General features: G+C 43.2%; 1 protein-coding gene across 4 annotated transcripts in view; it reads left to right on the top strand.

The window, feature by feature from the left end:
• Window positions 1-452: 452 nt before the first annotated feature.
• Window positions 453-24,054, top strand: part of GRB10 (growth factor receptor bound protein 10) — a 145,439-nt gene continuing 121,837 nt past the window's right edge. Inside the window, exons 1-2 of one of the 4 annotated variants that reach the window (XM_039714760.1) lie at window positions 453-618; window positions 718-950. The gene's annotated coding sequence lies outside the window, so the exon portion shown is untranslated. The remainder of the gene's footprint in view (window positions 619-717; window positions 951-24,054) is intronic. The other 3 variants (XM_039714762.1, XM_039714759.1, XM_039714761.1) reach the window with 3 other exon arrangements.

Here is a 24,054-nt window from a genome sequence, read left to right as displayed (position 1 = left end):
GTGCTAGTGGCAGCCTGAGGATGCCGGGAGGGCAGGGCGCTATGCAGCACGGAGCAGCTCTGAAGAGCCCACCGTACAGTCGGCACATGCCGGGAGCCTGCTCCGCCTGTCTGGAGCGCAGGAAGGGGAGCTGGGGCACTTGCCCTGCGCAGTTTTGCGGGGAAAAATGCGAGAACAGGACAGGACCGATGAGGTTAAAGAAAAAGTCCAAGCACAAACGCCTCGCGTGTGGAGATGCTCTGTTGGTTTTCTTTTAAAGACAAAACAGCCCTTCCCAAGAAAAGCACGCGTCGGTGCTACCTGCGGGTGAGCTTTTGTTAGGGGGCAGGAGCCCCGCCACAGCCCCACGACCTTCCGCCTCCAGCGCCGCTCGCCCCGGGACGGGGGAGGGCGGGCAGGGGCGCCACACCGCCCGCGGCCGCCGGGGCTCCCGGCCGCCCCGGGAGCGGGGCGGGGCCCGCCGGGAGTCAGCTGGGCGCGAGGGGAGAACGCGGCGGCGGCGGGCGCCGTTAGCACCGGAGCCGGCAGCGCGGACGGGCAGGCAGAAGTTTTCTCCGCAGATCCCTCCCGCAGCCCGGGGACGCCTTGCGGAGGCGCGAACGTCCCTGTTCGCGTTGGGTGTGTTTTGCTTATTTTTTCCTCCCCTCCCCTTTTATTTTATTTTTTTTCTTAATTGCTTTTTTTTTTCAATTGTATGATTTTTAATTTTTTTTTCAGTTTTAATTTTTTCTTTTGTTATTGCTGGTTTTGAGGCGCGTGGCTCCGAGAGCTCGCTCTCCCCCGCCCGCGCCCCACTCCACCGCGCCGCCCGGAGGATCCCCCTCCCCGCCCGCGCCCCCGTCCCCGTCCGCGCCGCGCACGACCCTTCCCCCGACCCCTGAGCCCGCCCCAAACTTGGCGGGTGCGCGGCGCCCGGCGGGGACGGTGCCGGCCGCCTGCCCGCCCAGCAGGTAAGGGGCCGGGGGACGGCGCGGGGCGCGCAGGGGGGCGGCTGCTGCTGCTGCCCCTGGGGAGCCGCAGGGGGTGAGGCCGGGCCGGGGTGGGTGAGGGCTCGCCGGCTTCTCGGTGGCGGAGGCTGGTGGGAGGAGGAGGAGGAGAGCAAACTTCCTTTTCCTGGGGCCGCCGGCGAGCCCCCCCCACCCAATGCCCGCGGGGAGCGCCCCCCGCCCGGCGCGGAGCCCCCGGGGTCGGACGGGGTTCGCCGGCGGCCGCGGGGCTCGGGGGATCGGCCCTTTTTCCCGTCTCGGGGCTTCCTTGCCGCGTTTTGTTTGCTCGCCTGCTGCGCGCCTCGCCCGGCGGTGCCGGGAGCCGGGCTTTCCCGTCGCCCCGCGCTGGCGGAGAGCGAAGACCTGCCCCGCCAACTGCTGGCGGTGCTGCTGCTGCCGCCGAAACTCGCCGGGGTTCCCCCCGCTCCGTTTAGGGCTGGCGGATGGGCAGTTCGCAGAAATGCCACCCCGGGGTGCTGCCACCTTCCTGCTCACCCTTGGCATGGGATGTGCCCGGCCCCGTGTGCCCGCCGGAGAGCGGCCCTGCCGAGCGCCCGGCCGTGCCCGCAGCCCCTCGGCAGCCAGGGAGACCCTCCCTGGGGGGCGGTGCGGAGCTTCTCCTGCCCCAGCTCCCCGCCGGGAGAGGCGGGCACGCATGGCTCGCATTGTATAACCGTGGTACTGCAAGCCGGGGCTGAAACTGTGGCATCTTTATAAGAACAGTTTGCAGTTAATTGGTTTGGCAGATGAACTCCTGCACAATCCTCTTGCCCGCTTCTGTTGCTCAAGTGCCAGCGCCCCCTCCCACCCCTTTCCCCCTTTTCCCCGCTTTCCTTTGAAGCGTCGCATAACTCTGTATTGCCAGCAGGATGGAAAGTGCTGATTCAGCAGCCAGGAGCCCCACTCCATCTGAAGTGGTGGTCTGCCTGAAATGCTCCCATTTGTTGAAATGGGAACATGTTTTGCTGGTATGTCAAAGCAGCATTGATCAGGTTTTCTAAAACAGACCCAAAGAATGTGGTTTGCTTTTCTCTTCTCCAAGGCAAAATGAATTTGGGGTTGGGGCAAAGCAGGAGGGGGCAGGATAGAAAGGATGTGGGCATCTGCCACTTTCAGTTACACTTCTAAGGGGCAGCTGAAATTGTTTAGCCTCTTGAATGTGCTTATGTGTTTTAACGGAGATGTTGTGGGATGTGTAGCAAGGATGCTTTAACACTCCAGCTCCATCTATTCCTGCATTCTGAGGCTGGTAGTTGTACTTACAGCTCTAGAAAAGGTACAGATAAGGGCAACAAGGCTAATCCTGGGATTAAAAGGAGTGAGTTATGAGGACAGGTTAAAAAAGAAGCACCACAAACACATGGAGATTAGAAAACCTTCTTGGAAAAGGGGAAATATTCTTGAAACTTTAGATGAGAGCTCTGGCTGTGCTTCAGGATGCTTTTGGGGCTGAGGTGCGGGAGGTAAGCAGGATGCTCTTCCCATGCTGTTAGTCTTCCTTCAGGGCTTAACCTCTCAGAGCAGCATAAGAAGGAGAGCTGTTCCAGAGCTGTATTCCTCTGGCTACATTTGTACAGCTATACGTTAATATCAGAGCTGCTTGAGTTTCCTTTCTCTAACATCAGACTGTTGTTAAAATTCAGCACAGTGTAGAGCAAACAGCAGAGCCTGGAGAGTACTGTTTGGTAGCCTTCCTGCAAGCAGTAAACCAACAGGGCAACAGACCCTGACGCTTGCCTCTGGTGCTCATTATACCATGTTCTGGTCTGATTTATTTTCTTCACTTGGACGTTATTTGTTCTCAAAGTAGGTCTTGTTTGCCCTGGCTACATATTAAAGATCTTGTGGTACTTCCATGGTTTTCCTTGGTTTTGTTAATCAAACTATCCCTTCTCTTAGCACTGTGTGAGTTGGCTTTTATCCTCGCATACAGCCACACCTGGATTGCAGTAGAGTGTTCCTGTGTTTTTCAGTGAGTAGTCCAAAAGCTCTGCCTAAATGCAAAATGGATTTCTGCACCTCAGTTCTGCTGAAGTGTATAGTGTGCACTCTGTGAATAAAACAAGTGTTTGCAGCCCTCTGTCTTGTGAGTGCCTAAATTACTCTAGCAAGAATCATTACGAAGGTTTTTTAGAAATCTTTGGTCATGTTCCCATCTGTGCTTGGGATGTAAATGGACAAAAAGTATCTGGATCTTTCTGGCAAAGCTTATCCTTCCAAGGCAGGGAGTTCCCAGCTGGCAGAGGAGAGGCATAGCTGGGTCATGCACTGCTTCTGCCAGCAGCGCCAGAGTGTTGCTCTGGGAATTTGTTTTCTGACAGCCCCAAATGGCAGATGTCCCTCTAGATTATGAGGCACCGTCAGCTTCCCTGGATGCAGGTAGCAGCAGCAGCAGGCAAACTGAGGGGCTCCTGGGTGGTGTCACTCTGGGTGGGACCCTACTGTTGCTCCCTGGTGCTGTGCCTCTCTGCACGTGGCTGTGGAGGTGATGGTGCTAAATGAGGCCAGATTTCTAGGTATAACTTCTGCCTAGACCAGCTCAGCTCTGTCTCAGGAAGTGTATGTATATATTTGTGTGTGAAATGCACTCAGTTGCTTCTTCAGAGCACTGAAATGTGGGGTGGGCAAATAGGTGGAGGGGTGCCTTTTGATGTCCGGTGCTATGTGTTTTTAGGATGCATTTAAGTATTTGCTCAATTAAAAATTTCACTGTTTGCAGCAAACCCTGTGGTGAAACCCCTTACTATTACTTAAAAATTAATCTTTTAATTCTAGATCTCTGAGTGGACTTTATTAATGGGGTCAGGGGAAAAACTTCACTTTGTGCTAACATGTCTGTCTTAACTAAGACTAAGGAAAGCCTGCTTTTCTTTGGATTTATCTCAGCTATGAGAGTATTGATGGCAGTTCCCAGTGCAGTGTTTCTTAAGTGTGCCCACCTGGCCCAGTGTTTTCATAAACAAGGAAGATAACTCCTGAGACCTCTGCCTCTGTCAGGCTTGCATGCAGCTTGCCAACTGGCTTGGCTACAGTGTGATTGCATAAGCCTCCTTCTGTAGGAAAGCAGGCTAAGAAGTTAGGATTGTTTTTCTTGGAAACTGGACCTGCTCCTGGCTGTGTCCAAAATATACCAGTTGCAACTCTTCACCCAGGGAAATCTAGGAATGGAGATCCTTTACCAAAAAGTTAAAACCCCACAATCTTTTTTAGGAATTACAAGGGATGAGGTTGCCAAGGAATCCCTTTATTAGCATTGAGCTTTATTTACAGGTTTGCTATCTTTACACTGCCTGCTGGTCAGGAGAGCATGTTGCAATCTAAACTTGGATATGGCAAAATAGTCTTGATTCCCATTACTTTTTCTCCCAAACCAGTGGTTGTTTTGAAACATAATATTATGAAGTAAACAGAAGCCACCTCACTGACTTCTCTTTCTTTATACATGTTGAACTGTGCACTTCTGAACTAGTCCTGTGCCAGGTCTTTGCTATTCTCATGCCATCTGTTGAATTGGATAGCAGTTCTCCCTTTAGCTCAATATGGCTCCTCTGTCGCATTGGGAATGTGGAGAGCACTGTCCTAGAAAGCCAGAGTCCACTATGAGAGCATCATTAAAGAAAACTGTTGATCAGTATGAGGTGTCCTCTCTACAAACAGTCTCTTAATGTCTTCAGTGATGGAACAACTAGAATAGCCCGACTTTATAAGATTTTGTTGGATATATTTAACATTCTGTTTTCTTATATTTTTTCCCCTGGATACCACCTTGTCAGCAGATATGTGTGTAGAAAGACAGTCTCTACTTTTTTTGTACAGGTCCTTCATCTGAATATAGTGGTTATGTTTCTAACAGCTTTTGGACTTCAAATGTCCATAGGAGCACTGAATATCAGTGCCAAGAGTCTTGAAACTCTTTAATAAGGAGATGTTCAATTCACACTAATGTGCATCCATTGACTGAAAAATTCCTTCCCTCTTTGCCTTCCTATGATCTTTCATAAGTCATAGATGGATCAGCTCATACAGAGCACATGGACGTAGCTCTCAGGAGGCATTGCAAGTTCATCCTCTGCTTTAGAGTAGTGTCCTTGTGAACAATTCTGTCTTTCCTGGTCTCTGTAAGAGAAAAGACCAGGGAATTCTGTTTAATGGTGAGGAGTCATTCACAAAAATATGGGATTATGAGCACTTGGTGAGTCACTTTCCCTTAGAAGGTGGCAGCAGCTTTATGGCTGCTGCTTGGGTTTTTACAGGCAAGCAACCTGTAGTGGCACTGACCAGAGACTCAGGTGTGGATTGAACAAAACTAAAGTCAGGATGAATAATGATGGTTTCTTCAAAGCCCAGCACTAATGCTCATTTACAAGTCAAGAGAGCTTTTAATGAAACCTGCTAATTGCATCCCAATTAGTTAACCCATGGGGAATGCAGATTACCACTCCTGAACGGTTACAGTAAAAGCTGTCATGAAGATCAGTTGTTTTAAAGTGGATGATCTTTTCAGCAGAGTGGAACACCTTCTCCCATATCATGGGTAATACAGCATGTAACTACTGCTGTAAATTAGTGGGAGGGACCTTCTTTCTGAATCTTTTCAGAAACCTTTGGTAAGTCATTATATTCCTGGATATCAAATGATAACTTTGGAGTGAGTAAAATGGTAGAGGAAAATGTGTAGTTTGCTGACATATGATGTGAAGTAAAATTACAGGTTATATCAAGTTTGTAGATTATTCCAAATCTAGTTTGGCAATCTAGGCACATGGCATGAAAGTGTACCTCACTGGTACTGAGAGAGGTGAAATGCATGTCTTTTGGAACTCTGCCGCTTTCAAGACTGCTGTCTTTGAGATTATGCTGTTTCAGGTATGATGGGATAAGGCATACTTGCTAGAATGGTTTGACCTCTTCTTGGAGAAAGGATCAGCAGTGAGAAATTCCTCCTTTACCACATGATGATGGAACAGACTCTATTTATTCTTCCCTAAAGTGAGAACTGGGCAGAGGTTAAGGAGGGGTTGAAAGTCTTGATTATATTAAGCTGTGTATTTCTGAAAAGGGCTTTGGGACAATGGTTGATAGTCACGGTCCTTGGATGCAGAGGTGATGAGTGCCCTAGACAAACTTCCTGGGAACATCATGGACATCTCTGCGTTCTCTTCTTGTGGGCAGATGCTGTAGAATATCTGAGAAAGAAACTCAGTGCTCTGTTTCTGTTGTATTTTTTTGTTGGACTCCAGGGGAAGGCTGCAAGAGCTTTTCCCATTATCTTACCCTCCTGCTGTTGAGCTGTCATCTTTAGGCCAACAGCAAAAAGTTGGGCAGCTATGTTGATCTTAATGGCCAACAGTTGTGTTAATGGTTGCAGTATTAACCATTGGACAATCTTGTTGCTCTAGCAGTAATATTCAATGTATTTCTTAGCAAGTCTTTTTCAGCGTTTGTGGAGGCCAAATCCAAGGACCATGGGGACGTTCCAAAAAAGACTGTTTTGCACAGACAGGGATGAATGGGGTAATTGTAAACACATGTTTGGTTAAACCACGAGCAAACCAACCTCTCATTCTTCCCAGCCTCCATCAATGCCAGCTTCTACTAGCTCATAACAGGACAAAAATAGGAAATGACTTTCCTGGCAGACAAACCATAGAGGAAATACCATACCATCCTGTTGGAATAAACCTATAGCCCAGTGGGAAGGAGCTCTCCTGCTGAGCAGCAGTGGGGATTTCTGCATTTGTTCACACAGTAAACATCAGAGCATGGTCCTTCCACTCCCTTCATGCTCTTGCTGCAGAATTTGTGTCAGCAGAGAAATCTGAGAAACTGAGTGTCTGCATCCAAGCTGAGCCTGTGGTTGCTGAAGGCATCTAAGTAGGGGTGGATAATACTCCATGAGACCAGTATCATTCTTCCATTATGCATCCCTGGTGAGAAAATCAATAAGCAGGGAGAATCTGTAAGTCTGTAGTGTCTTTTCATGGTGGAAATTAGCACTTGATGAATACTTAGAAACTTCTTTCAGTGCTCAGCATCTAAATTCTCCCTTTTAATGACTTGATCTAGTGACTGCAGATCTGCCCAAACTCATGTTGTTGGTTTGTAGCATAGACTAAGTTTTCAGAAGTTACTTTTTTACTTTGCTTAACTTTATTTCTGGGTTATCTTCAGGTGCTTATTTTAATTTTGAAACTGTGAGGAAGAGAATCCATTAAATATCATCCAGATCTCTTACTGCTGATGTTGCTGTTAGTGAATTATCTGTGGTTCTGTGACTGATTTGACGCTTAAACATAGTTTTGGTGATGGAGTTGCAACTGGGCTCTGTCTGTGCATGTGTCATATATTTGTAGATGTCAAGCTAATTGGCAGCAAGGATTTAAATCCTTTACTAGAGAAAAAACTGCTAGAAAAATTTTCCCAGATACTGACTTTATTCGAGGATGGTAGGACAAGATTGTTGTGCATTAGAAAGGATTGGAGCAAAGTTTTCAAAGCTGAAATAAAAATGGGGAGGTGATTTTTTTTTCCCCTCCCTGCTTTCTTCTTTCCTTCTTTTCTGTGATGTTCATGTCTGCCAAACTACTAGGTACAGATTCAGATAGGAGAACGTTCTCTCTCCTTAAATGGGAATTGAGAGAGGGGGTGAGAAGGACTGGGGGAAGGTAAAATCTGTAGGTTGGTCTTGCTTAGTGTACTGTTAAAGCTCTGAGCATCCTTGGAAAGGAATGAGGAGCTTTTATTATATCAAAGCACAAGTGTGGAATTAAACTTCAAGGAGTTGGAAAAGCTAAAAATTCAGAAGGCTTTGGCACAAGACAAAAATATCACCAGCTTTCTTAAAAGGCCTGCTTTCCCTTCTGGCTCAAATATTAAAGTCCATTTAGGAGAATGCTAAGGGAGAAATATGTATTGCAAGACCATCGATTATTTCTGAATTAATGTCTTGTGGGGGATCATTCTTCATTCTAATAGCTGCTCGTGCTGACATCACCCGAGATGTCAGGGGATTATGTCAGAATTCAGGCCTTGATATTGTGCAGAACAATGGCTCAAGTGCTGGCAGATGCTTTCTTGGTGGGTCAGGTTGCTTTTGTTTATCCTGTCCATCTCTTACTGTGATGTTCCAGTTACTGTACATGGTCACAGCAAGAAGTATAGTAAACAATTTCCAAGAGAAGCTTATCTGTGCAGTGTGATTGTGAGGACAAAGTACTTCTTGCCTCTGCATCTTATGCTAGAGGCAGATTTGCCATCATCTAGATGCACAATGCATGCATTTTTAATGCTTTATGAAAAAGCTCACCAGCTGTAACATTGTTTTCTTTTGTTTTGTTCCATTATTTGTTGTATGATTTTGTTTGTCATTCCAGGAATTCTGAACTGAAGTCAAAAAGTTGAGTCCAAAAGTGGGTGGGTTGGGTGATGGAGGTTTTTTTTTTTCCCTGTTCTGTTGGTTGGTTTCTTGTTGGTTTTTTTGTTTTGCTTTTTCCCCCTCCCTGGCTGCTGGGCACCTAGCTTTAGTTTTTAAATTATTATAATGAAGGCCCTTGTGGTTTAACCTGTCAGGCAGCTAAACACCACACAGTTATTCGCTCGCTTTATCCCCACATCAGTGGGATGGGAAAGAGCTATTGGAAAGAAGAGAGAACTCCTTAGTTGAGATACAGATAGTGTAGGAGAACTGAAAAGGAAGGTAAAACAGTAACAACTGAAAAGGGGTATACAAACAAGTGATGATTTGTGTGATTGCTCACCACCTGCTGGTTGATGCCCACCCAGTCTCCAAGCATCAAGCAGCTGCCTCTCCCCAGTTCTTTTCATGATGCCATGCATGATGCTGTGTAGTTTGGAATATTCTTTTGGCTGCTTGGGGTCAGCTGTCCTGGCTGTATCCCTTCCCAGCCTATTGTTCACCCCAAGCCTCCTCACTGGTGGGGTGAGAAACTGAAGAGCTGTCGACTTGGTGTGAGTGCTATTCAACAATGACTACAACATTGGTGTGTTACCAGTATTATTCTCATCCAAAATCTGAAACACAGCTCTGTACCAGCTTCTAGAAAGAAAATAATTCTACCCCAGCTGAAACCAGGACAGCCCTGTGAGAGGAAAGAAATTGAAATAGCCCTTTATGATGCTCTAGAAATGAGTAGACTGGAATGTCACAGTCCGTGTGTGATTTTCCTGAACTGATTCTTTTGATATACTTTACTGGCAGGCTATTATAACATTACACATAGTCATCACATTTAGTAGTTGAAAAGTTTTCAAAGAGGGATTGTGTTTATTTTCCAAAAGGCTTCAAGAGAACTGAGCAGCAAGACTGTGAGATGAGCTGTAGGAATGGAGAGCAAATGCTGTTCGAGCTGCGGACATCTCTGATGTGTACTCAGACTTATTTCACATTCAGCATGCTTTTTTTTTTTTTTTTTTTTTTTTTTTTTTTTTTTTTTTTTTTTTTTTTTTTTTTTGTTCTAGAGCTGATGCTAATAAAGGTCAGGAAAAATCTCTGTGGAGTTCCTTGCTAGCAAAAGTGGGTTACACTCTTAACACATGGGGAGTCAGAGGAGCATTGCAAAGGTTCTTGCAGCTGATGCAGTTTAGGTGTGTGGTAGCACTTTTAATGCCCAGTTGATCTGTTGGATAATTTTCTTCCCCAGTGTGCTTTGAAAAACAGTATTGATACAACCTTCAGTAGGAGAATGGCATTGGCATTGCAAGATGTCTTGCTAGTCTAAGCCTTAGGTAATTTTGGTAAATGTGTAATTGATCTTCATTTACTTGGAAATGATTCCTCTTCCCAGGAGCAGGAGAAGTTCTGACAGGTGTTTAGAAAATGGATGAATTTGAAAAATTCAGTGAAAGAGTCCTGTGCTGTAACAGTCTGACTTTGTTTTGCTTGTATTCATCTCTGAGAACTTCTTGGGTCCTTCATGTCCGACAGTCCAGCTCTTCCTTAGAAAGATTTATTCCCCAGGGGTCTTGTATAAAATTCATGTGAGCTAAGGTGACATACCTGTAGGTGATGTGAAGTTGCCTTTCTGGTCAATTTGACAGTGCTTGGTAGAGTTTCAGGAAGACAGCACATGTGCAGCTGTCAGAGAGGCTGGTCACTTCTACCTCTTTGAGTATTTAAATACGAATTTTTTTCTGTGTGTGAAAGCTCTACAATTTGAAGAGGTGAAAAGACTTTTCTCCAGGAAGAGAGGCACATTTTCATTTCTCAAAGGACGTGGGCCATGCTAAGAGCTGACTGCTACCAAAAGCTTGACAATATTTTGTTGGAATGTTTTGGTGTCTTCCTGTGGGCCAGCTTGGTGGTTCACTGTGTGGTGCATGGCTGACTCTCTAACTGGGTAGGAAAGCTATCTTGTGTACTTGTTTTTTCTGGGATTGGTTTTCTTCTGGGATGAAGGATGGGACCAGTTCTTGGAAGCATGTAGTGGGGCAGCTGAGGTGAGGTGCTCTTCCAGGGAAAGGAAGAGAAATGAGAGAAGGATAGATCCCATGTCTTTTCAGTGTCAGCAAACTGCTGGGCCAGCTTAGCAACCCATCAAGTATTTTTTTTCTTTCTTTGTGAATTTCAACAAATCCTTTGGAGCTACACAAGCAAACAAGCTAAAGACTAAACCTGGCTTTGTAGAGGAACTCCAGAGCCTGCAAGTATTTGCAAGGTTTACCTGTCAAAGGGAGCTTTCTGCAATATGTAGGGGTTAAACTTGTGTTTGATCTCTTTGCTGCCCTAGAATGTGGATCAAATAGATCTTGTGTTTATTCATGTCTTTTAAATTTTACTTATTTTTCTAATAAAATGGACCTGTGGTACTGGGTTGTTTTCTTAAAATGAGCATGAAATGTGTCAGTGCTAGGTGGGGTTTTTATTGAGCAACTCAGCCGTAACAAAAATGTTACTCTTGCTTGTACATTTAAAGAAGATAAAAATAGCACCTTCACAGTTTCAGGAGATTATGTAAGGTATGTGTAGCTGTATCTTATTATATGATCGTCATGAAACAGAGCAACTGAGGAAGTAACTGGTAATAAATCCATCATTATTCATATTATGAAAAATAGTAAGCATGATAGCTGTTCAAACACCAGAGATTTGGTTGACTTGCTCTGAAACGTAGTGGTAAAACATATTTGTTTCAGACCAGTTACCAGCTGAAATGTTATTCTTTTTTCCTGGAATGTCTCATCTGTTCCCAGTTGCAGAATCCCAGAACTGCCAGTGAGCTGCTTCAGCCATTCTGCTCTGATCAAGAAGGGTTTCTGTAGCCAAAGTCAAATAAAGGCATTTGAGGTGACTGCTCTGGTATCTGCTGGGAAATGGTCTTGGTGGCTGTGGGGCAGATCTTGCTCTTGAACACCTGGGACTCTTGAGGCACTGCCTTAGAGCTCCAGTTTCTCAGCCATGTTAAAGCTAGTCTGCTTTAGCCTGAAAAAATCCCAACCAAACAATAACTCTGCTGACTGAAAACCAAAATGAGTTCTTCTGTAATTTCAGTTATTATTCTTGTCTGTGGTAAATGGGGAATGATTTTGGGGGCAAGGTGTTGTGGATTTTCTTCATTTTACCAAACAGAGTTAGGGAAGACTTGGGGTTCAGGATTGCACAGCAATGGCTGGGGTTTCTCTTTAGAAAAGTTCTGAATAGTTTTTCCCATAATTTTAGCACAAAAATGATTAAGTTTTGACTAGCTCAGTCCCTCTGGCTGGATACCAGTTCCATTGTATGTGAACTCTTGGATGGATGGAAGAAGAGATCTTTTCTCAGCCTTTGTTACAGGGACTTGCCTCCATCTAGAAAGAGTTTCTGTCTTTTGCAAGGTCATTTGGAAAGTGACAAAATATGTATTAAGTGTTCTCCCCATACCCTGTGTTTTACTTTGAGCACTCTATCAGCTGTTGACTGAAGTTCAGGTTTTATAGCAGATGCTACTTATGATGCTTCAGTTGCTTGGCATAGCTGTGTCAGGTTTTGGGGCCCTTGAGGTGAAGAAAGTAATGAATGAGCAGTAATTTCATGGGTACACTAATGTGGTTTTGTACAAATAGCAAGTTTCTTCCTCTTTTTAGGGTATCTGGCCAACCTGTGTGCTTTCCTTCAGCTATGTCTTATCTGCACTGACTTTGGCAGTGGTTCAGAGAAGATTCATCCAGCCAGAGAAGCATTCATGGGACAAGTACTTTCAAAAATTAATTGTTTTATTTATTTTTCTAAAGTGTGTGGGGACTGAAGCTTTCTTCCTGTGTGTAACTGTGGCTCATCTAAAGTCAATGTTTGAGTACAGACCAAGTGGTGTGGTCAGAGTGAATTTTTGCCTAAACCTATGTTAGAGCCATAAATTGTTGCATTGTGTGGGTAATGATGCTTTCATCCAGTACTTAGTCTTAGTCACCTCTGCCTGCCAATATCCTCTAATTCTGCAGTTGTGACTCTGTGAAACTAAGCAAGAAGTGTGTGATTTGTATGAGGAGCTCGAGAACTCTTTAAATCCTTAGTGTCTTGAAAACCTGGAGGTTTCCAATGTGCAATATATATGTACACTGGACATATTACTGTATTATACAGCTCTTTTATGGTGTCTGAGGGAGGTGTATCTCCTCTGCAGTTCAATGCATGCTGCATCCAACACTTCTTTGGAATCCCTGGGACCTTAGGATGAAGCTTTTCAGCAATGTGGTGTATGGAGGGCTGCTTTGTGTTGAAGTTTGAATGGGGCAGGGGGGTTGCTGGGCTTAGTGGTAATATGGGAGCTTTGTAGGGCTGTGGCTGGAGCTGAGAGGCTTGGAGGAGGGAGCTTCTGGTCAAGTCTTCTTAGAGTCTTCTGGGATCCTTTTAAAAGTAGTGCTGTAATGGGGTGACTCTGGATACCTGACACCTTAGCCATGTCAAATGAGGTCCCTAGAATACCAAGGGACTGAAAGGTTTTAATAAAAGTGATTTTTACCTGAAGTGCTGTCCCTGAAATCCATTAACATCCATCCAAATAGCCTACGTAGCTTAAATGAATTTTAATGACTTTCTGCCACTTTTATAAAAAGACTCTATTTACAACCTTGTTGCTTTAAGTGCAGCCTGGATTACAAGTGTTTTATTTTATCAATGGAGATGATTTTGTAGCATAGCAGTAATCTTCCTAAAGGTTTGCCTGGCCAATGAAGAAGTAACAGGATTTGTATAAACCAAAGCAGAGCAATCTGAAGTAGCTGTATCCTAAAACTGACCTAACCTATAAAGCTTTGAATTTTCATATCATCTTCCACTGGGAAACACCACAAAGTCTCCTGCTCTTTTGCATCCTGTAAGAAAGAATTGAGCCATCCCATTATTAGGGAGGAAAAAACTGAATACAGGCAAAATATCTAAAATTTATCTAAGAGTATAAATGAAGACTAACTAAAAATGGTTGGATTTTTTAAAATTGTGATACATACTGCAAAAGAAACATCAGAAACTATTTCAGTCTGTTTTTGAGCATTTGATTAGCAGTTTCTAAGTGACCTCTGCTCATATGTGTGTTTTGTAGCATTGGGAAGGGAGAGGGAAAGCTGCTTTAAAGGGGCCATGCTGAGAACCTAGAAGAGAAGACACTAAGAAGGGCAATATTGATACAGTTCAACTTTTTCATCCCCTTGATCTTTTGGAGATCTTTTCCTTCTCATAGTGCACCCATTTCTCAGCAGTGTGAGATGAGAAGGAATCAAATTGACTTCCATCATCACATGTGGCTTTCTAGTGTGATGTAGAGAAAAGGCAAAGTAGGTTGCACCCCACTGTTCTCTGCTGAAGATGATGTGATGGGTGGGGGAATGTCTTAACTCACAGCATGGCTAAATCATGGCTCTGAAAATCATTACTGATATGATTGTCTCTTTGGAGTAATGCTAACACTCTCTTGGAGCTGCTGTGAGGCATCTGTATGAGAAAAGCCTGCAGTTTTTGGTGGATGTTTTGTCTGTGTGATGGTTTTATCACTCTGTATTTGCTCCCACGTCCCAGCTCATGGAAGTTAAATTCTCTCAGAGATGATGGCTTCTCCAAAGGTGGAGGAAGTGTTAGGAAAAAAATGGGGAGAGAAGGAGTATTTATACCACAGTGCATAGTAAACATCCCACTTGTGATACAGGTAGCTAAGTTGTTTCTAAAACTTGGCCTGGTTTTGGTCCTGGTCTAAACTATAAGTCTTACTTTGGAGTGGATGTGCTGGCCATTTGGACAGTCAGGGATTCCAGGGATAACCACATGGTGAGGCACCTGAGCAAAAATGCTTCTGCTGAATGCAAATAGTGGCACAGTTGAGCTCCATGAAGTGGAAATGTGTGCTTAACCTTTCTTAACTTCAGGTGTCTACACCTATGGATTTTATTTTTAAAAACCATTTTATTTTTTGTTCTTCTATTTTCCAGCCCTGTTACTATTTAGGAGTGACGAGTGCTTTGCCTTTGGGGGAGTGTCAGCCTCGTGGTCCAAGGTTCTGGTATCTGCAGTTGTAAATCTGCAAAGTGGAGAGCAGAGGGTCATTCCTGATAGAGAGGGATGGGCACTGCCACTAATCCTGTAAATCCACAGTGGGTCCCTCCCATGCACAGAAACCTGATCTTAGCTCTTGCATCTTAACATCTACATCTCCTTCCTTTGCTGTGATATTTACATATAATTCCTACTTCTTTAAACAAGAGGGAGTTGGATCTAGTCAGATTTGAGGAAAGCTGCATGAGCTAGCCTTATGAATATTTATCTTTGCATCATCATCTTACTCAGGGATACTCAAGAAAAGATGACAAATGACTGTCTTTTTGACATGCACAATATAAAGCAAATGCAATTTCAAAGCCTCCCTTAAGCCTCTGTGGCATGCTTAAATATCTTCCAGTTGCACAGTTAAAGGCTGAAATAAGTCTGGATTTGTGAGATTTGTGAAATGCCTATCCCCAGCTACTTCCATTGATGAAAATGGTGGAGGTCAAACTGGTGTGTGGGGAGGGGGAGCTGAAGAGAGAAAATTGTCTGAAGAAGATGGTAGTGCTTGCAGTTATGTCTAATCAGAGTTCATTTCCTGTAGATATTCCCAGAGGTTTTGCATAGTGAGAACAAATGCAAATGCAGTTTGGAATACACTGGTGCTCACAGTCCATGAACTAAAAAAAAAATTGAAGGGAATGAAGTTTTCTTGGTTACCCCTGCCTATACCCCTCCAAGCTTCTAGAGATGCTTGCTACTGAGTAAGTGTAGTGCCAAGCTACAGAGCGGTAGGATTGCACCTTGCAGTACTGTCTCCAGTTGGTTGTGCTGGTTATCTTCCACCCTCTTCTGCAAGAAGAAATTTCTCTATTTCTTGTATCTTTCAAAAACCTGACAGGCAGTGAAACCATGAGATTTTGATCTACAGCTTGTAGACTGAGGCTAGGCATTAAAAAATACATATTACAGTCAAAGTGGTGCTTCTGCTATTTGTGCTCCAGAATGAGACTAAAGAGCAAAATTCATAGGGCTGAGAGTGCAATCCATGTGTCTCTCTGTTGTCAGGTTCTGGTTTGTTTGTGGTGTTAGGATGTAACTGGATCTGTGTATCAACAGAGGCGAGTGTCGATGTTACGCTTCTTGAAAAGGTATTTTGACACCTAAGGTTTTGAGTTGGTTGGGGGTTTTCTTGTTTTTTTAGGACTGAGTCCTTTCAGCCCGAAGGTTACAGTTGGTATGCAGCTTGTTGGTATTCTGATTTTGGGTACTGCGCTATGAGAAAAGAGAGGAGACAATGCATCTGTTAAGCTGCTTTTTTTTTTTTTTTTTTTTTTTGTAGCACAGTGCTAGAGCTGGAGAGGAGACTTGATTCTGGTAAACTAGTCAATGAAAAGCTGGAGTGTAGCTGTGTTTCTGATGGCAGCTTGGTGGCAGTGGTTGGGAGAAACTGCTTATTCCTCACAGTCTTGGGTATTGACTCACTGGGGTTTTTTTCCCCTTGAGCAATTTTGACTTGGTGCTTCTCTTTTATCTTTTCCCTATGCCCTCGCTCCACCCAGTACAGTAATGTTTTCCTAAATCTTTGCTTTTTAAACCTTTCTGTTTCTTCTGAAAGTTGTGGGTATGGAGAAGATATTATTCCCTCTTTCTTTGCAGCAGGCTTTCATAGATTTGAAAGATTTCATCATGACCCTTACTTTTGCTTCTTTTGGCTAAGCTCCAGTTAATTCTGTTTTTTCTTTTTCCTCCCAGATGTCATGTTTTTCTAATTCTGTGATGTTCCTATTGCTTTTGCTTGGATTCTTTCCAGTTGATCTTTTCTGAAATTTGCTGAAGATTGGGTACAGCTTCATGCTGGAAGCTTTATCAGCCACAAGTAGAGCAGAACTGTTGCTTCATGATTCTCACATATGTTCCTCTATACATTCCTCTATGGTACTTGCCTCTTTCTCAACAAAGAATTTTCCAGTTTCTAAAGCTTGCTTTGAATTAAGTCTTTTAGCAAGCTGACAGCTTGAAGTTAGCAGCTTCCCCAGGTTTAATAAGTATCATTTTCTCCTTCATTATCTAGATCATTAGTGTTAGAATAGTGTGGGACCAGGGCAGATCTCTGCAGAGGTTATTCAGTATGTCAGGCTATTATGTGAGTATGTCAATTTTTTTTTGACATTCCAAGCAAATATAAGTCAGTGCAGTTGCTCAGTCACTTTCAAATCTGCCATTAGGTGACTGTTTGCACTGATAACAGTAAGACAAAGCTTTCTTATCTTTTTTGTGAGAATGCAATTTGAATCTTTTGATGTGGTTTTGCTGATGTCAGGATTCAGATTCAGTGTCTATTGCTTCTGTGTTCCTAAAATACATTATTCTGACATAGTAGGCTGTTGAGTTGGTTTGACTTAGCTTAAACATGAACAACCAGTTTTTGTTGAGTTCAATCTTTTATTTTCTTCTTGGTGCTAGCCAATGGGTTTAATGGCAAATGTGTGAATTAAGCAACAAGTATAATTCTTAATGTTTTTCTTTCCACTCTCTTCCCCTCCCACTTCTGTAGGAAATCACTGTTTGCCATTCTCCAGCCTCTGCTACTTTGTCAATCCATTATGGACTTTCAAAAATAACCACTAATGATTTGAAGCTTTAAAAAAAAAGTTGGTCCTTTTTTAAAATCTCTTTCTCCTGTCATCACTAGCAATAGTTTGGGTTTATTTGTTTCGGGGTTTTTGTCATGGTTTGAGTTTTTTGGTTTTGGTTTGATTTTGTTACCTTGTAGCTTTTTTGAGAAAGTGATGAGTTGACTGACCTTTCCCTTAATCATTATTTTATTGCTGTGGAATTAGAGTCAGTTTTTTATGTCTCTTGTTTCACTTTCACTTATTTTGCTATTGCAATAATTGTCTGCAGGCTATTGCTCTTTTAGAGGAGTGCAGATGAATGGCCTTTGCTTGACCTCTTTACCTAGCAAGACCGACAAACTATTGCTTGCTTTTTGTCATGTATGGGCAACAGCAAAGCTTAAATATCTTGGGTCTGAGGATTAACTAAAAACTGAAGATGAGAGAGAATGAACACTCAGTGGCAGAAGGCTCTTATCAAACACAGAGCAAGTTCTTTCATCCAGAATCGATATACTGAATGGTTAAAGGGCAATGCCAAAAGGCTGAATTTTTGCCTCAGCTCTTTTATCAGACTTGAGTTTGAGAACAACATTTAGTTGTTGCCCCTGATCAGCTCAGCCATAATTCAGAAGCTATGAAAAGTTTTACATATGTTGCTTCTGCTACTGTCTGAGGTTAGAATAATTGGAAATAGAAAGTACTGAAATATACTGATGAACCCAAAATGCCTAAATAGTGATGTGATAAACTAGAGGCTTAGTCTTGTGTCACCACCAGATCTAGAAGTGTGTTGGATAAGGGGATGTTGACAGAGTGGAGAGAGTGAACAATGCTGATGCTGTTCACAAAATAAAACCCTTCTGAAAAGGAACGTACAGTTTCAAGAACAGATGGTCTAGTGGTAATAGAGACTAACAAATTTTTGTTGGCTGGCAGCCGTCTTTCAGGTTAGGATTTTGTCTTTAAAGCTCTTTCATAGAGTTGACTTCCTTGCTGCAAAGTACTTGGTAAAAGGACGGAGTAAATTCCTCCTGGGACCTTGTTCTTTCTGGTTTAACAAAAATGAGATTACAGTGGAAGTGCAAGGTGAGCAACAGTCAGCTCACGGTGACAGGTAAGGCTTTGTTGGAGCAGCCCATGGATATTTTGGATTTTATTCTGCTCCCTGCACTCCAGAATTAGCATGCTGCAGGACGGTTGTCACCCCTGTGATGGAAGGTGGGATGACTGACTTGGAAATATGCACAAGTCTTGCTTTGATCATCTCATTTCTTCTGCAGAAGAAGCATATTGTTTGTGAGACAGAGCTTACATAATCCTCCTTCTGTGGTGTGTGTAAACATATTTAACACAGGCCTTTTGTTTCTTGACTAGTTTAAATTTAATCCATAATGTACGTGCAGTGTGGAAGGGGACAGAAGAGGGGTGAGTTAGAGTGCATTTTAGTTTTATCCTCTCCTTCAGTGCCCCAGAACTTGTGTGGATGCAAACCAAGGAAAATGGAGATAGAATAATCCCATTCTTATCTTCTGTCTGTGCCCTAAAGACAAAGTGACTGTCTCTAACTAATCAGTGGTATTGCAATCCTCAGTCTTTCCTTGCCGGGTTGGTTCTCTTGTTGCACAGTAGCTGGGAGAGAGGCTTTAAATGCAGAATTAGCATATAAGCCTGTGCCATTTTTGGCTGGCTGTTAATGTTTAAAGTCTTTAAAGTTGCCCACCAAAGACAAGGCAGAAGAACAAACGTTGGCCTGGGTATGTGGCATGTGTGTTCTTGTTTAACATCGGAATTTCTGGTATGGCCAGGGATGCATGCCAGCTTTGGCAGTACAGGGCACAGTTCAGATACTTAAGTACTGTACTAAAAATAACAGGACTATTTTAGACTGGGACCCAATTAGGGAGAGAATGACTTCTTGCTCTGCAATAAGTAATCTGAAGTAGCAGGCAGGCTGCAGTGAGCACGTAAACTCGGCTGTTTTGCTTGTGGAGCTGCCAGTTTTGACGCTGCGTCCTCACTGTTTCGTTAGATGCTTTTCCAGAGGTTAAATTAAAAAAAACAAATGAAAAAAAAAACCAACCCAAAATGCTCCTCTTCTGAAGGCAGGCTTTATGTGCTTTAGTTCACATTTTGATATTGAAGTGTTTAATAGCATTACAGCTCCTAATCCTCCAGTGTTGGCTTGGGAAATTCCTAGAAGGCAGGGAGCAGGAGGTGAGGAGCGATGCTCTCCCTGACACACTGAGTGAGCTTCACTCTGCCACACAGAAGGGCAGTGAGGGTGAATTTGGGCAGTCGAGGAGCAGAGGGGCTGTTTGAAAACAATTGCTTGTCCCTTGGTTTGCCTCCTGGGCATGGAGGAGAAGGGAGTATGGTTCCTGAAGTTTGTTGCTGCTGCTGTTGTTGCTTTTCTGTGTCAAGAAGTACAGTGAAAATAACTTGCATATTTAACCTCCTGAAACAAAGCATTACTTTACACTTCACTAGTTTCTCTCTGATGGTTTTATTTTTTTTGGTGATGCTGCTGGCTGCCACCTTCTATTAGATGGCTTGGATTTCAATGAAGCAAGTTAGAGGAATCTGCATTTCTCAGTGCACAGTGTGTGTGGGGTGATGGGGAAGGGACAAGCATGCTCCAGCATCCAAATCCTCTGGTTCTGGAGGGTTTTCAAGTGATTGGCTGCCTCTGATCACAATTTTCTGCCACTGATGAGAGTGGGGTTGTGTATGAGGGAATGCTTTATGGAGCCTTACGCAAATGCTGCATTGGATAGACTTGAGCTGATGTCGAGATGAAAGTGAAATGCACCTAAAATTTCTATTTTTGTAGACGTCTTTCTAGCATGCTATTTTGAGAACATGAAAAAGCCATAATCTTTCTGGTGTTGTGACTCTCAATGCTGTTTTGAAAGTAGCTCTACATTTTTTTCTTCAAAAGAAAAAGCTGATAAGAGGTGTTCAAGGCTTTGTTCAGCTGTGGTCTCTTAGCAGTATTCAGTATGGTGTTAGCCTTAAGTTGTGATTTTGGGAGGACTTAATAATGTTTCCTTAATCATGTGGGAATCATATTCTTTAAAACATTAGATTTCATTTGCTCTTGTCTGGCCTGAAATGCAGAGGAGTGGTCTTCATAGATGCCAGTTATGAAAACTGCACATTCTGTATTCCTTGCTAAAATGTATTGCATCATGGGCGTAGTAAACTCCCAGGGAAATAGTGGGATGGGCGCTTTGGCGAAGTGGATCATGTTGTATGTTGTGGAGAGCCAGCGTTTTGGTGTGTGCTTGTCAACTTGTGGGCTACACGTATTCTTCCTTCTGCATGCTGCAGCAGCCTGCAGGACTTGCTGTTGAAAGTAAATGTTACATGGAGGATGCCTAGCAACTGTAGTTTTTATGTCTGTGCCTAATTGTTCAAGGTGCAAATCTGTTAGATTGGTACAGCGTTTTCTGGAGGATGCAGTGTGGCAGTGCTGAGGTGGTGCTTTGGAACCATGGTTATGTGGCTGTTCCTCCAGCTCTTCTTCACCACTATCCCCATTAGGTTAATGTCTAGCACCCACAGTTCTCAGCCAGCAATGTTAATTAAAAAAGAAAAATGTTTATTTGAATTGCAGTTGCTTAGGTAGAAAGCCAGCAAGGAGTTTTTCTCTGCTTTTAGACCCTTCTGCTTTTTGGTGAGCTGTGCTGCAGTTATCTGGAATGTGCACGTTTATTGCTATCATTGCTATCCCTTATGAGCTTTCCCCAGTGCTTGCCTGAATTATTATTATTATTATTTTAACACATTCATAAATCCAGTCACCCCATGGGAAAGATTTTCAGGTTTCCTATAGATTTCAGATTATCTGAATTTTTCTTTTGAGAGGGAATGCTTGTTCTCTGGGCACTTTTTCCATGTCCTCTATAACTGACTTGATGTCTGCCTTCTTTTCCTTCAGCTGTCTCTTTTCTGTGCCAAATGATCCAGTACTGTTCGTTTCTGCTTTAGGAATTCCTCTTCTCTGTACTCTTTCTAATTCTGTTTTACCCTTTCAATGTCATAACAGCCCACAGTTTTCAAGGAGTGGGTGTGCCCTGGGTTTAATGACTTGTCATGATTCTGCCTTGCTTGTGGCAGTTCGTTGATTCTTAATACTGTATTTCCTTGTGAGATATTTTCAGCTTTTTTTTTTTCTCCTCCCCTCCCTCTTTCCTCTAAGATGATACTTCAAACAAGAATTCAGACTCCTGACACTTACTTCAGTGGTACACACAGGCAGGGTTATTCTTCTAGCATATTGGCTTGAGTTTGTGGAAATTAAATCAGAGTTGCCCTTTTGGCTACCAATTTGCCTGTGGTCATGAGATCCTTCTGCTGTGCTTTGCATGAAGCTCCAGCTCTGACTGAACACATTATACTGCTGGAAAACTTTGTGTCACCTGGTTGTCACATTTCAGAGAGCTTAAGGGTATGTTGAAAAGAATGGCCACTGTGGTAATTCTGAAGACTTCGTGTATGGAAAAAATCTCTGTGTTTTCCTACCTTTAACTGTTATCCTTTGGCTGGGTGCTAAGGGGGTAATTACTCCTGCAAGCTACAGCAGCTCGGGTCCTTCTAAGAGTCCCTAGGGATAATGGCCACTTGTGTCTTGTTCACACAGTGCCATAAGCTTTGGGTGGATTTGAGTTATAACTTCTGCAGAAGCTGTAGTGACATTTGCTCGTGCCATCTTATTGGTTATTCATGTCTGTGTTATCTAGTTTTAGCTAGTTCTTTCAGAAGAGAAGTTTCAAGTTCCCTGGATTTACCTTGAGCTCATTTCTGAAAGCATATAACTTAACATCTTTTGTGCTATGTCCAGATCCCTTTAGGTGTGACAGGGTATATAGAGCAATTAACAGCTTGATGTTTTACTTCTAGAAATCTTGACTGAATTATTTCCATTGTGCAATTTACAGCAATCTTTTAATGTTGGTCTTAAAATGTAATGTGTGAGCAGTTATTTAGTAAACATGGTGCCTGGTTGGCTTATTTATTTTGACTTTTTTTTAATGAACAAATGTAACATCTCTTAAGGAACTAAAACCAAGCAGTCCTTACCTTTTCTTTCTGTCAAGAGTCCTTGAAGTTTTGTAATCCTGAATCCTTTGCAGTTAAGGTGAGTTTCGATGTGAGAGGTGGGGGAAAGACTTGATTTTCCTGTATTTTGCAGCAGAGCTGGTAGCTGATGCCATTCTAGTCTGGTCTAAGTCTTGTGCCCCAAGCTCACTCTGGGCATTTTCTTGAAGGGACCATAAACATGAAATTGATTTGCACTATCCTGACTTCTGGGGCTCCTGCCTTAGATTGTAGGGCATGTCTGCATCAGTACATCCTGGGTTTAACTTCTGAACTTGTGTCCCTCGTCTGCGTTGCCTGGTCTCAAATTACTGGGACACCAAGTTAACATCTTTGAGAACACTTGGCAGAACAAAGTCAGAGGAATGTACTTCTTGGTTAGAAAACCTAAATCGTCAAGCTCTGCAGCAAAAAGATGGATATAAAATTTCCGTACCTGAGTAAGAAGTCAGGCAGGCTTTCCCCTAGCAAAGGAAAAGACTTGGGAAGCTCTCATGTATCTTTTGCAATGTTTCTAGCACATAATTAAATACTGCTTTCTTGTCCAGTCTGAGAACTTGTTTATGAAACCTAATACTGCCCTGTGAAACTCAACACTTCGCTGCTTAATACTACAGCTTTAGTGATACCCAGTGAGGTGGACAGGGTGCTTTGTGTGTTGGCTGTTTCAGGCGTCGTGAAGGCTAAATACAGCACTTCCTTCACTGGCACTTGGAGGCTGCACCCATTCCTGGGGAGGGGAAGAAATGTCCACCTCAAGGGTCAACCCTGTAGCAGATGCATCCTTAAAAAATGAATAAAACAGCTGAGTCACTTGTTCATTCTTTTTCTTCCATGCTGCTGGCCAATCCAAATACTCTTGAATTTCACACAGGAGGGAGAAGGCAGACAATACTGTCTTTTATTATTCATACCCTGCAGCTCACTATCTTCTTCACAAAATACGGGTGGCGTCTGTCTGTCTCCACTTCATGGGAAAGATTAACAACAATTAAGGTCAGCAATTAAGGTTGTGAAAACCTTTGAATAACTGCAACATCTGTTCTTATACTAGAATAAATAAAATAAAGCTGAAGCTCTAATTGCCAACAGAGTACTTGCTCATATCTGTTTTGTAATTGTGGGCTTGTGAAATTCGTGTTGTTAACTGGTCCCTTGCTGGCCAGCATCACTGGTCAGCAGTCAGTGCAAGCTTCCACGCTTTTCCCCAGAGCCACATGCTGAAATTGAGGGTGTTGGATGAGAAGTGGGAGCTGTGTGTAAAGTTGGGGACTCTGGTGATGGGGGTCAGGTTGTTCCTGAGATGGCTGTGGGATGTTGTCGGCCCCTTACCTTGGACATAGCTGTTTATCCTCTGAACTTCCCAGTCCATTTCAGTGTCAAATAAAACCATTTTTCTTAAACTGCTCTTGACTCTGTTTTTACTCTTACTTTGAGACAGAGCAGGGTTGTTGATGGGAAGGTTACTTTTTCTCAGTCAACTGTCGTTTTTTTCCATAAGCTCAAATATGATGGCAAGAGGGCAACTAATTGGTCTGAGATGGACATTTTTAGAAGTAGTTATTTCCAGTGCTGCCTCAATGCCTGACTTGCATCAGAAAAAAAAAATAATTACAAATTAAAGAGAATGTCCTGAACTTCAGTTAAGACCATTCACTCAGGTAAGGCAATTTTGGTATATAAGAATGTTCCTTGAATGGAGCATTGAATGTCTGGTGAATGGAGTAGAACATTCCAATTAGAATGATCACCTGTAGTGATCATTCAGTCCAACTGTCTGACCACTTCAGGGCTGACCAGAGGTCAAAGCATGTTGTTAAGGGCATTGTCTAAGTTCATCTTAAATACTGTCAGGCTTGGGACATTGACCATTCCTCTAGGA

The sequence above is a fragment of the Passer montanus genome, unplaced genomic scaffold (genome assembly GCF_014805655.1).
Source record: "Passer montanus isolate IOZ18808 unplaced genomic scaffold, ASM1480565v1 scaffold31, whole genome shotgun sequence".
Lineage (NCBI taxonomy): Eukaryota > Metazoa > Chordata > Aves > Passeriformes > Passeridae > Passer > Passer montanus.
Note: the sequence above shows the minus strand (reverse complement) of the source record. Positions and strands in the feature narration are given on the sequence as shown.